This window comes from Uloborus diversus, chromosome 6 (assembly GCF_026930045.1).
Source record: "Uloborus diversus isolate 005 chromosome 6, Udiv.v.3.1, whole genome shotgun sequence".
NCBI classification, from domain to species: domain Eukaryota; kingdom Metazoa; phylum Arthropoda; class Arachnida; order Araneae; family Uloboridae; genus Uloborus; species Uloborus diversus.
In genome coordinates this window covers 167,960,943-167,973,391 of record NC_072736.1, presented here as the reverse complement: position 1 = coordinate 167,973,391, position 12,449 = coordinate 167,960,943, and positions in this window count along the sequence as shown.

The following is a 12,449-nucleotide window of genomic DNA, read 5'->3' as shown; positions in this document are numbered from 1 at the left end:
ACCAAAATTGAATCAGCACCTGTTCCTGTTAATACCAACATATGGACCAAATTTTGTTTGATTCCGCCAGTTACTTCCTGAGGAATAGCAAGCACGCGTAACTCGAAAAACGTCCCATTGCTCCACCCCCCTTGGAGGAATTCGCGCCAAAAACTAATGGGCACAAGTTCACATAGGGGCACATATGTGTACTAAATTTCGTTCGATTTCATGCGGTAGTTTTCGTTGTAGAGCGGCCACAAAAACCTGGTCACACACAGACGTGACACACATACATACACACACACATACACACACACACACACAGACAGACAGACATTTTCCAAAAATGGTCGAAATGGACTCAGCACACCTCAAAACGTTCGAATCCGTCAAAATTCGAAATTCGAAAATTTGCACGAATCCAATACTTTCTTCTATATATTAGATATAGAAGAAAGTAAAAAGCAATTAGTTAATATCAAAATATATAAAAGAATACAACTTGGTTATAAAATTAAAAAATTACTTAAGTCTGAAGAAAAGAAAACCTTTATAATCTGCGGCGACAACAAATAGTATAACGGCAAAAAACAAAGTTTTTTTAATTGAAAGTTCTATTTTAGCAATTAAATTAAAAACCCAAAGAAGTAATAACTTTTAAGCTTTTATAGTATTAATTCAAAAACCACCAAAGATTTCTTCTTAAAATCGTGATTACAGTACTTAATTACTTCGAGACAATGGAATAAAGGCAACAAGCTAAGGCATTAATGAAGGCTTCCTCATTGCCTGTATGGTTGTTTATTTTACGTAGCATTGAAAGTATAAAAGGAAATTTCAAGCTAGGTAAAATAAACAACCTAACAGACACAGAAGCAATCTTAATAAGTTCATCCTGTGGTTAACATTCAATACTTTGACGTTGAGGAAAAAAGATGCACAAATATGCGGCAGTGTATAATCGCACCTCATTAATTTTACTTTTTTGAACAGATAATTGGCGGAAAATGCGTAGGGAATTAGAGTATTTAATTTTGTGAAGCAAAAAAAAATTTTTTTTTCTTCATAAAATAAATTTTCCCTGATTTTTTGTTATTTTTTCAAAATTCCCTGATATTTCCCTGATTAATAAAGTTCTCTGACTTTTCCCTGATCTCCCTGATCTGTCGCCACCCTGATATTATTTGATATAAATTTTTGTGACTCACATATTTCATATCTTGCTATGTATTCAATTCCGAATGCAGTATTTTGGAAATTCTTTTGTATTGATTGCTTTTATCTTACTTCTTCTGCTTATTATCTATCTGTTTAGCACAGAAAAAAATACACACTTCTTCTATTTCCTTTCGTTTTCTGCCCCACTTGCAACTGAAAAAAAAGTTGTTGTCATGAAAAATCTATGGTTTCTTTTCTCTTTTAAAGTTAAAATAGCTATTTCTCACAAAGTTAGAACAGGACTGTAAAAATTTACAATCAAGTACTAAAATATCAGAGACTGGAAAGTACAAATGAAGTGCGTTAAATAATTTTATTTATTCTAGAGTCCTTGAAAATAATTAGATAAGTCTTTGAAAATCCTAAGCAAAGTGGGCTCCAATTACTTCTACTGCATATTGTTAAGGGAAAAAAATGATGCATACACCTCTATTCCTTTTCGTTTTCTGCACTACTTATAATTAAAAAAAGGTTGTTGTAATGAGAAATCTACAGATTATTTTTTCTTTCAAACTTAAAATGGCTGTTTCTTACAAAGTTTGAACAATACTGTACAACTGTATAATCTAGTTATCAATTTATATGTCTATCCAGTTAACCTTTATAAGGCTTCAAAATGCAGAATTTTATATCCATTTTACAAAATTTTCTCCAGGGGAGAAACCCTCGGCCCCCTAAAATTGGAGATATTCTATTTCCCCACTTAAAAGGGACGCCTGCGTCACTCTCTTGATACCAGCTTAAGGTCAATTCAAAAAGGACAGCATGAAAACACACATTAATGAAAACGACACACAAAAAAGTAAAGCATGGACTTATGCATCACAGGAAACAGACAAAAACATGGGAGTTGGGGGCAATAAAAGTGTTGCTAAAAATTTTTTTAAAAAAATCTTGCTCCCCCAGGAACTCAGTCCTAAATCCGCCTATGGGAATGGAATGTTTTACCTTTTTCGGTAGTATTGTTAATCACCGCAAGGTAGCGTATTCGAGCTCTGGAGTTGCGAATACGGTTTTCGTTATTCCTTCCAGTCAGTTTCGATTCAATTCAATAACCAGAAGTAACTAAAAATGTGAGATTGAAAAAATAAGTGCTAAAAAGTATTAATCGGTCATTAAAAAATACGTATTTTAAAATTAAAACATTTTTTGAACATATTTTCATATTATTAAAAGGGCTAACTGAACTGAAGAAATTTGAAAGTTTGATCTCTGCTGGAACAGTTCCGCCATGCAATGGGAGTCTCGTTAACTATTTTTTTCCTGTAAATATTGTTGGATTTGACTGAAAGTTACGAGGCATGTTTTTAAAGTAAGTACCGTTTTGATATAAAAAAAGAACGAGTACAGATAGAGCAAAGAAATTAATTGCACAAAAATCTACCATCCTTACGCTATTTTTTGACATTGCTCCCGTGATTTTCCAAGCATTTGTCATAGCGTGGTACAGGTTTTTGTATACCTATTCATAGAAAATTGCCGCCTGTGTAGTCAGCCATGGGATAACATGTTCTCTGAGCTCATTATTGCTGTTGTGCCACAGACCACCTACGAAAGACTTTAGATGCCGAAACAAATGAAAGTTGCTGCAAGCGAGGTGAGGGCAGACCAGAGGATGTTCAAAAACGCCCCAGCCAAAGCCCTGTAAGAGTCCTCATGGTTGACTAAACGGGAGGTAACTTTTTACGAACAGGTATACAAAAACCTGCACCACGCTATGACAAATGCTTGGAAAATCACGGGAGCAATGTCGAAAAATAGCGTAAGGGTGGTAGATTTTTGTGCACTAAATTACTTAGCTCTATCTGTACTCGTTCTTTTTTTATATCAAAACGGTACTTACTTTAAAAACATGCCTCGTACAAAGCGACCATTATTAATTTTTATTGCACTAACTACTAAGTTCGTTGACTCACTTGAAACTCACTTCAAGCGGGTGATTTATAATTTTTTTCCCAATCTGTTTTCATGTTCCTTGGTCCGATTGAACGGATTTTTGATCCCAATAAGCGAATCATATTAGGCTCGTGTAATACGGTGGTTCAAAAATACATGTAAAAAAAAGTTTCTCCTAGATACCAGGACAACCCTCAATATTTTTTTAGACTGGTGGATAGCAACATACTGGAAGAGTTTTAGCTTCCTACTTCAACTAAAAGAGGGTGCTCAACCCCCTCCCCCATACTTCATCAGCACGGGGAGGGGTTTAAAAAAATACAATGAACTGAAAAAACAATCCTACATACACTCCTGTTTGTGAAAATTGCAACACCACGAAGGACTTACGCGAGTGAGCTGAAAATTGCAGGAAATGTAAAGTAGGGCATGATATGCAAATCATGGGTGCCCATATGCAAAGTTGCAAGGGGGGGGGGGGCTCAAATATTTTCCTTGTGGTTTAGCTGGATATTTTCCCCGTGGAAACTGATTTTTGGACATATTAGAGTCATTAAAATTTGAAATTTTTAATTTATTCATTAATGGCTGGAGAAGAAATGTTTTTACATTTTTGCAAAGAAAAATAGTACTAAAAGCAAGAAAGTTCTAATTTCAAAGGGGGGGGGCTCGAGCCCCCCCTTGCCCCCCTATATGGGCGCCCTTGATGCAAATGATTAGAATTGCAGACCAGTAGCGCATGCGTATGCTGAGCAGCGGCCTCTGAACGGCGGATCGAACCGAATATAAATCGACAGCTGTAGCGAGGCGTGTATGATTATCGGTGGTTATATGCTAGAGTAAACGTTAACTGAATCTTTACTATGCCTCTCCGACGAAAGAAAGCGAAATTTGAGCAAATTTCGGAGTTTGAACGGGGCAGAATCGTCGGCCTTCGTGAAGCTGGATTGCTTTATCGTGCAGTAGCCGCTCGTGTGCAGCGTAACAGCAGCACAATCATGCGTGTTTGGAAGTAGTGGACGGACGAGGGTCGGACAGCTCGGGAATCCGGGAGTGGACCCCGAAATGTGACGTCAGCTCGTGATGACAGACACCTGATGCGTATGGCGCTGACGGACCGCACTGCTTCTTCTAGACAATTGACATCACAGTGGTCAACAGCTACAGGAGTTTCATTGTGTGCTTCATCAATTCGGAAACGTCTGCTGCAGCGTGGGCTGCGCACAAGGATTCCTTTATACAGGATTCTTCTCACGCAAAACCATCGCCGCCTGCGGCTACAATGTGCATAGAAGCTGGCGTGCTGATTGGCAGCAGATCGTCTTTTCGGACGAATCCTGCTTCAATTTGTGACACCATGATGGCCGAATTCGTGTCAGACGCTATGCCGGCGAACGGCACATTCCGGAGTGCATTATCGAACACCACAGTGGACGAACACCCGGAGTTATGGTCTGGGGTGCCATAGCATATCATAGACGATCACAATTGCTACGAATTGTGGGCAATTTGAACAGTACCCTATACATAAGCAAAGTTTTACAGCCCCAAGCTATTCCTTTCCTAAAAGGATTGCCAGGGGCTGTATTCCAGCAGGATAATGCCCGTCCACATGTCGCCAGGACTGTCAAATCTTACCTTGATTCGCAGCAGGTACAGCTTCTTCCTTGGCCTGCATATTCCCCGGATATGTCACCGATTGAACATGTGTGGGATTTCGTCGGGCGGCATCTCGCTCGTGATCCTCGTCCTGTTGCTTCGACAGACGAACTTTGGTAGCGCATACAAACAATATGGAATACTCTTCCGCAGGCAAATATTCAAATTCTGTTTCACTCCATGCCGAGTCGTGTAGCAACTCTTATTGCGGCGCGTGGTGGCCACACAAAATACTAATTTCTATCTCTTTTTATTGTTTGTTTGGTTAGAAAATGTAATCATTTATTTGTACCATTACCGCTCAACTGTGTATTAAATTTCATTCAACTATGATGCTTCCTTCATGGTGTTGCAATTTTCATAAACAGAAGTGTATTATAATCTACGCAATTAATATGCATATACATTGCAATAAAATAATTATTTACAAAAAAAAAAAAAAAAAACAGCTGGGGAACTTAAATGTTTCTAAATTTGTGGCATTTTCTATGCCACGGCTAATGTTAAATTGAGGAGTCATTGAGCGCCCTCTTAAAATTGGAGTAAGAAGCTGAAAGACAGTAAGTCTAAAAAAAAAAAAAAAAAAAGGAGGTGTCCTGGACTCCAGCTGAAAAAAAGTTTTTTTGAACCACCCTATTGTGTAATGAGATTTGTTTTGGTTCTTTAAGATTTGGTCCGAATTAGCGGCTGGTCCGATTAACCTAGTTGGAAACAGGGGCCCGGCGCTTGGGAGAGCCCGGTTTGGAATTGGAGTACAGTAATACCTGTAAAGTTGACCACCTTTGTAAGTTGACCACCTGTCTAAGTTGGCCGCTTTTGTCAGGAACGGAATTTGTCCTACCTTATATAATGAGGGAAAACTTCTGTAACTTGACAACCTCTCGATCTTGATCACCTGTCTATCTTGACCACTAATATACACCAGCTTTGGTTTGGAGTATTTTAAAAAACCCTTTGTATGTTGACCACTTGGCAAAAGCATTAGATTGTACTAAAAGTTTCATCAGTTATGCATCAAATAAGCGACCAGACATTAAATAATAATAATAATAATAATAATAATGAATATTTCTGTTTCTATCGAAAAACATTGGGCTTATGTTAAGTCCTAGAAAATGCGCCAAACTTCATTAAGGAGTTATTTTGTTGAAAAGTAGATTACCATTGTTACAAATGTACAAGAAAAAAATCAAATGAAGAATTTAAGTGACTTTTGACTTGTTATGAGTTTATAGGAATGGTTAATGTCAAGTAAGTAGTTTTTCATAAGCAATGAGACTTTTTTTTTTTCTTTGATTGATTTACAGACATTTTAAATTTGTATGATAATTTATGCGTCATTCTGTTAAATAATCTCTAAAAATATTTAAAAACATTTTACTTATTGTTTTAAAGTAATGTTAAACAATGAAAGTGAGTTTAAAGTATTCCAATTAGTTAAAAAAAAATGAATGCATGAGGCAAGAAATGACAAAAAAAAAGTTTTTGTTACTACCCTCTATAAGTTGACCACCTGTCTAAGTTGACCATCAAAGTACTGCACCGCAAGTGGTCAACTTACAAAGGTTTCACTGTAGTAAGTTTGTTAAGTTTTGTGGGGAGAGAGGGAATGCGGCGACCTAACTGACAAGGGCGAACAAAGGGGTGCTTTGGCTCTCGGCGGCCCAGCACGTGTGCTGAGCAAAATGTCCGTTTTCCCGCCGAATGACCCATTTCCGATTTTTAATGCTTGGAATACGCTTTTTTCCTACAAACAAATCACTCACTCCTTTCAACAACGTCATATCTCCAAAAACGTAAGTTTTCAGGACAGCGATTTAAAATATTATAAGGGGGGGATATCATGTAGTAAAACTACATTTCTAGCCAGTGGTGCCCGTAGGGGGGGGGGATTACGGCGCAGGTTGCGCTATCAATTTTTTGGTGGGGGGGGAGGGGCGATTTTTTAAAATTGTTATATTTTGTTTATTTAAATTTATTAATTGATTTATTTTTAATTTAAATGATTTATTTTATTTTATTTTGTTTATACATTTTATTTCATTCATTTATTTAGTGTGTGTGTGTGTATGTGTGTGTGTGTGTCTGTCATCAGAGTAGCAAAGAACTTTTCAAATAAAATAATAGTTATTTTTATAAACTAGCAGTACCCGCACGGCCATGCCGAGAAGTTAAAGGAAGTCCTTTGAACAAAAAAAATCCACGTCCCCGCCCCCCTTCTGATGTGAAATGATCATTTTTCTTTAACTGAAATGCGTATACATATTTTCAAAAGACTTATTAAAGTCACTTTCGAATTTAAAACTATTCGGCGAAACACATAAAAATATTAACGGTAGGTTTAAATCTCAAAATAATCCTTCAACTACATAGTTCATCGCTTAACGCGCCAAGCAACCACGCTACCGTAACCTTGCCTTTAATGTATTTTTTTTTTTTTCCTTTTTCACATTGTTGGATTTATGCCAAAATATTGATTAAAATTGGAGGAAGCTAACAATTAAAAGAGTTAATTAATTAATTTGATTATAGAATATTGCATTGTCATCGGGTCTGAGGTCGCGGTCCTTTAGCGAGTAAAGCGGTTTTTCCTCTTGCAATTTAAAGTGTTTCGCCACATAAACAATGCTATAATAAAAACGTTATAAAAAACAATCACAATTTAATAATCCGAAAAATCAAATTATTTACTTAGATAAGTAACTGTCTTCAACTATAAGAACAAAAACAAACGTTGAAAAAATAAGGAAATTAAAACCCAATAGAAAAATCTTACAAAATCAAATTATGTACCTGAACATCGAAAAAATACGCATTCAAAAATCTGTTCGCTGATCACAACAGCGTAGCATATGGGCATGATTCCTCGCAGCTATCGACACTGTCGGTCAGCGCTCTCTTAAATAGTTAACTTATCCCACCATCTATTACGAATTCATGGAACTAAACAATTAATTAAACATTTAATTTGCAACTATAAACATTTCGGTCAGTCTGATTTCAAAAAAAAAAATAGCTTATAGCCTTCTTTATCTTCTTTATCTTTACTAATAATAAAGCTGAAAGTCTCTCTGTCCGGAGGATGTCTGGATGTCTGGGTGTCTGTAGGATGTCTGTGACGCGCATAGCGCCTACACCGTTTGGCCGATTTTCATGAAATTTGGCACGAAGTTAGTTTGTAGAATGAAGGTGTGCACCTCGAAGCGATTTTTCGAAAATTCGATTTTGTTCTTTTTCTATTCCATTTTAAGCCCATTTTTCACAGAAATTTAATAAAATGGGAAAGAATCTTTATCTTTATCTTCTTTACTAATAATAAAGCTGTAAGTCTCTCTGTCCGGAGGATGTCTGTAGGATGTCTGACGCGCATAGCGCCTAGACCGTTCGGCCGATTTTCATGAAATTTGGCACAAAGTTAGTTTGTAGCATGGGGGTATGCCCCTCGAAGCGGTTTTTCGAAAATTCGATGTGGTTCTTTTTCTATTCCAATTTTAAGAACAAAAATATTATAAAATGGACGAATAATTTACGAAATTATCATAACGTGGAACCGTAACATGGGTACAAGCCAATTGGCGAGAAAATTCACCATACATTTGTAAATATACAGGCGAACCAAAAGACCTTTTAATTTTTCTATTACGGGCGAAGCCGTGCGGGTACCACTAGCCCTCAATAAATGGACTATTCAACACAAAAAGCATTTTGCAATTCGAACCAGTAGTTCCTGAGATTAGCGCGTTCAAACAAACAAACTCTTCAGTTTCATAATATTAGTATAGATTTAAATTTTCCCATTTTCAAATTATTTTCTATTGCTGCTGCACTCTTATTAGTCATAGCGTGATGTTATATAGCCTATAGCCTTCCTCAATAAATGGACTATTCAGCACAAAAAGAATTTTTCAATTTGAACCAGTAGTTCCAGAGAACAGTGCGTTCAAACAAACAAACTACTGCTTTATATTATTAGTATATATAAGTAAATAAATAAATAAATATTTAAAAAAATTAAATTAAAGAAAAAAATAATGAAATAAGAAAGACAGCTAAAAATAATAAGGGAAAGAAAGTTGAGATTTTTTTTGGGGGGGGGAGGGATTTGCGTCACTGAACTTCGAGGGGGGCAAGGGCACCCATATAGGGGGCAAGGGGGGCTCGAGCCCCCCCTTTGAAATTAGAACTTTCTTGCTTTTAATATTTTTTTCTTTGCAAAAATGTAAAAACATTTCTTCTCCAGCCATTAATGAATAAGTTATTAAAAATGTCAAACTTTAATATCTCTAATCTGTACTGAAATCGGTTTCTATGGGGGAAATATCCTGCCAAACCATGGGGAAAATATTTGAGCCCCCCCTTGCAACTTTGCATATGGGCGCCCATGGGGGGGGGGGATGGGTACCCCTGTTTCAAGCCACTGATAGAACTTTTTCTACGCATAAGGTCTTTTTCAAGAAAACTCTGGTGCTTTTTCTATGATTGAAGAAGAAGCGTAAAAAGTGTAAGTTTTAAAAAGTTTCGTTTTATATTTATGACGTTCTAACACTAAATATCAAAGATATTATTTAAAGTATCTCAAAATATGTCATTTTTGTCATTTTGCTCTCCTTACAATTCGCAACTCCAATAAACTATAAGGGGCGCTGCAGCCACTGTCTAATGGCGGATGAAAAAGGTAAAACAAACGCATGCCATAACTTATAACTTGCTTTGACGGACAGTAATTTTTCATCGTGTGACAGTAATTTTTCATCGTGTTTATGGGAAGCTTTCTCTTCTATTCTTCTGAAATTACATTACACCACAAACTGTCTGAAGCCTGTAATTTACCCCCAAAAAAAACACGTGGAATGGATTGTTTTACCTTTTTCGGAAGTATTGTTAATCACCGCAAGGTAGCGTATTTGAGCTCTGGAGATGCGAAAATACCGACATAAATGCAAACAATGCGTTCTTGATTAAAAATTAAGAATGAAAAATGCTCTTTTTTAAGAACATTCCGAAAATACTGGAAAATGCAAATTCAACACTTATACTTTCGTACGTACACTTTTACTTTATAACGTCAAAATATTAAGTGATAGAAATGCAGTTCTTGCAGATATATGCTACTTATTCATGGCAGTTCAAATAACGGCACAACTCAAAATCGCTCATTTTTGAGAAATGACGTTTTCGAAAGGAGTGAGCGAAATGCATTGACTTCCAGCTCTGCGGGGAATTGTGCTATTAATACACTCAAGGGGCTCAACATTAAAACATTTTACATCGCGAGGGAAACTTTTGTGTTTTGTCTTTTCAAAAACTAAGCTTTCAATTCTCGCGGAGCAGCTAGGTACAACCTACCGGACCAAAAACTCAATACCGGTATTCGGTATTTTTTAAACGTAATACCGGTATTAATACCGGTATCTGAGATTCCTCAAAAACTGCTTGAAAACATTATTTCGTTGCCACGCTTCATAATTTTGTGCAAAAAATGTATTATTTATGGAAACGTATTGTAAACAAATATAAAATGAAGGAACCAGGTGTCATAATAAAAAACATAATGCGTCTATTGAATTGTCTCTAAGTCTGGAACTCGTTTTAGTGCTCAACTTTCCTACAGTTGAAAATACTCTTTCTGAATTCACGCAGGTCGGTTTTACTGTTTACAATACGCGATACGCCTCCTCTAATTGTCTAGAAGTTCTTCATCTTCAAATAATTCGGTCTCTTGCGTGGATAAATCCTTTTGCATGGATAAATTTTTGGATAAATTCTTTTGTGCTTGTGTGTATTTCTTTTGTATACTATTACTACTTGTATACTGTACTACTTGTGTGGAGTACTATTATTATTATTATTTTTGAAGTAAAAACTTTAGGCGCGTTGAGCATTTTTGAGGTGGGGAAAAACCATCCATTTCACGACACCGAAAAAACGTCACCTCACCAACACTTCTAACACAGCGCATGCGTGGCTTCTCACTGCTCGTTTACGTGCGATTCTTTCGTTAGGACTGCGAGGCTCATGATGGTGCAATCGGTAACGCGTCAGTTTCAAGAACAGAAGTTGTCCATCGTGTTTGATCCTTACCCTTCTATAATATCCTTGAAGTGAAAACTTCTTTAGGCTCGCTGGGTATTTTTGAGATGAGAAAAAAACAATGTTTCTGATATCGGTGAGACATTTTGTTTCCCGTTGCCACTCTGAAAATGGACAGATAATTGTAATGGTTGCGGCTTACACTACTTCACCGGATAAGTCTTCAAGCGCAATACGAGAACTTCTGTATGAAAAAATTTATTTATTTATTCTAAAGACGCTTTTGCATTACTTTAAGATAAAATTGGGAAGAGCTTTGTTGATTTGCCAATGATTTTGAGCGGGGATTTCAACATCGACTTTGCATATGATAAAAATCTACCATTAACACTCCGTCGGGCGCAACTGATCTATTAGGCACACCTCGAACTCTTTAGTTAGCCACGCCTCCTCAATAGCTCATGGAAAAATGTATATTCATTTTCTCAAACTTATGTTACATTCGAAAATCATGAAAAACTGTTTTATTTCTCTTCTTTGGTGTTTGTAGTTAACAATTTTTTCGTAAGAAAATGTAAACATGCGTAGAAAAGATCAGTAGATCAAAGTGTGCTTCCCAGGCTCAATGCGCCCGATCGTGTTCTACAACATATTGCGCCCGACGGAGTGTTAAATGAATTTTTAAACAGAGAATTTTATTTAACGATGTCCAATGATTGCAATCTTAGCACAACGAGGTATAAAACTGCAGTTGATGTAGTCTTAAAAGATATTTAGATGGATTCGAATCAAAGTTTTTTATTTCCTACTTTAGTTACCATAAACGTATTGTATCAGTTTTAGAACACAATGATGATGATGGTGATGATCATGGCGTAAAAAAATCATGATATTGAATATGAATGAAAAATATGAATTAGAAAAATAAAAAAATTAAATTTTTTAATTTAAATCACATTTTTTAAAATTTAAATCTGATTTTAAAAAAATTAACTCCGAATTACCTGGCATGCCTCAAAATTCAAATTTCCCGGCATGCTGGTCAATCTCACGGCATGTCGGGTGAAGAGGGGTAATAGAGTAACTGATTACGTGGAAAGTTCAGTATGTGTATTTTTTATTATTTTTATGCACGGAAAACTGGATAACACAAACTAAGAATTTATTTTCAAACATTTCCTACATTTGTATCAATATTTACTTAAAAAACGAACTAAATTAGACCAACCAAAATGTATGTAATTGATGCTCGGATTGCTGATAAGCGTAAAAACTAGACTGTAGCTGATTTTTCGAATCTACAAATTATAAAATTTTAATTTTTGAAACTACGATTAATTTCAAATGAAAATTAAATACTCACCACACACACACGAGCGCGCGCACACACAAACATACCAAATTTATGTTGTAGTTTTAAGCTTTCACTTCTGGTCGGCAGTCCCATCACTGCCTAATTTTTTATTAATCGTTTAGTTGTAATCTCTTTCCAAGAGACGACACTTTTCCAATATTAACATCACTTTTTCTTGAGCGGGAAAAGTTTGTTTGTTTTTTATTAGCTCTTTGGTTTGAAATAGAGGATAAACTTGACTAAATTTGATCTTGTTAGTTTATCTTATTCGTTTTCGCTTTCTCAAAATTCTTCACAATTATAATTGTGT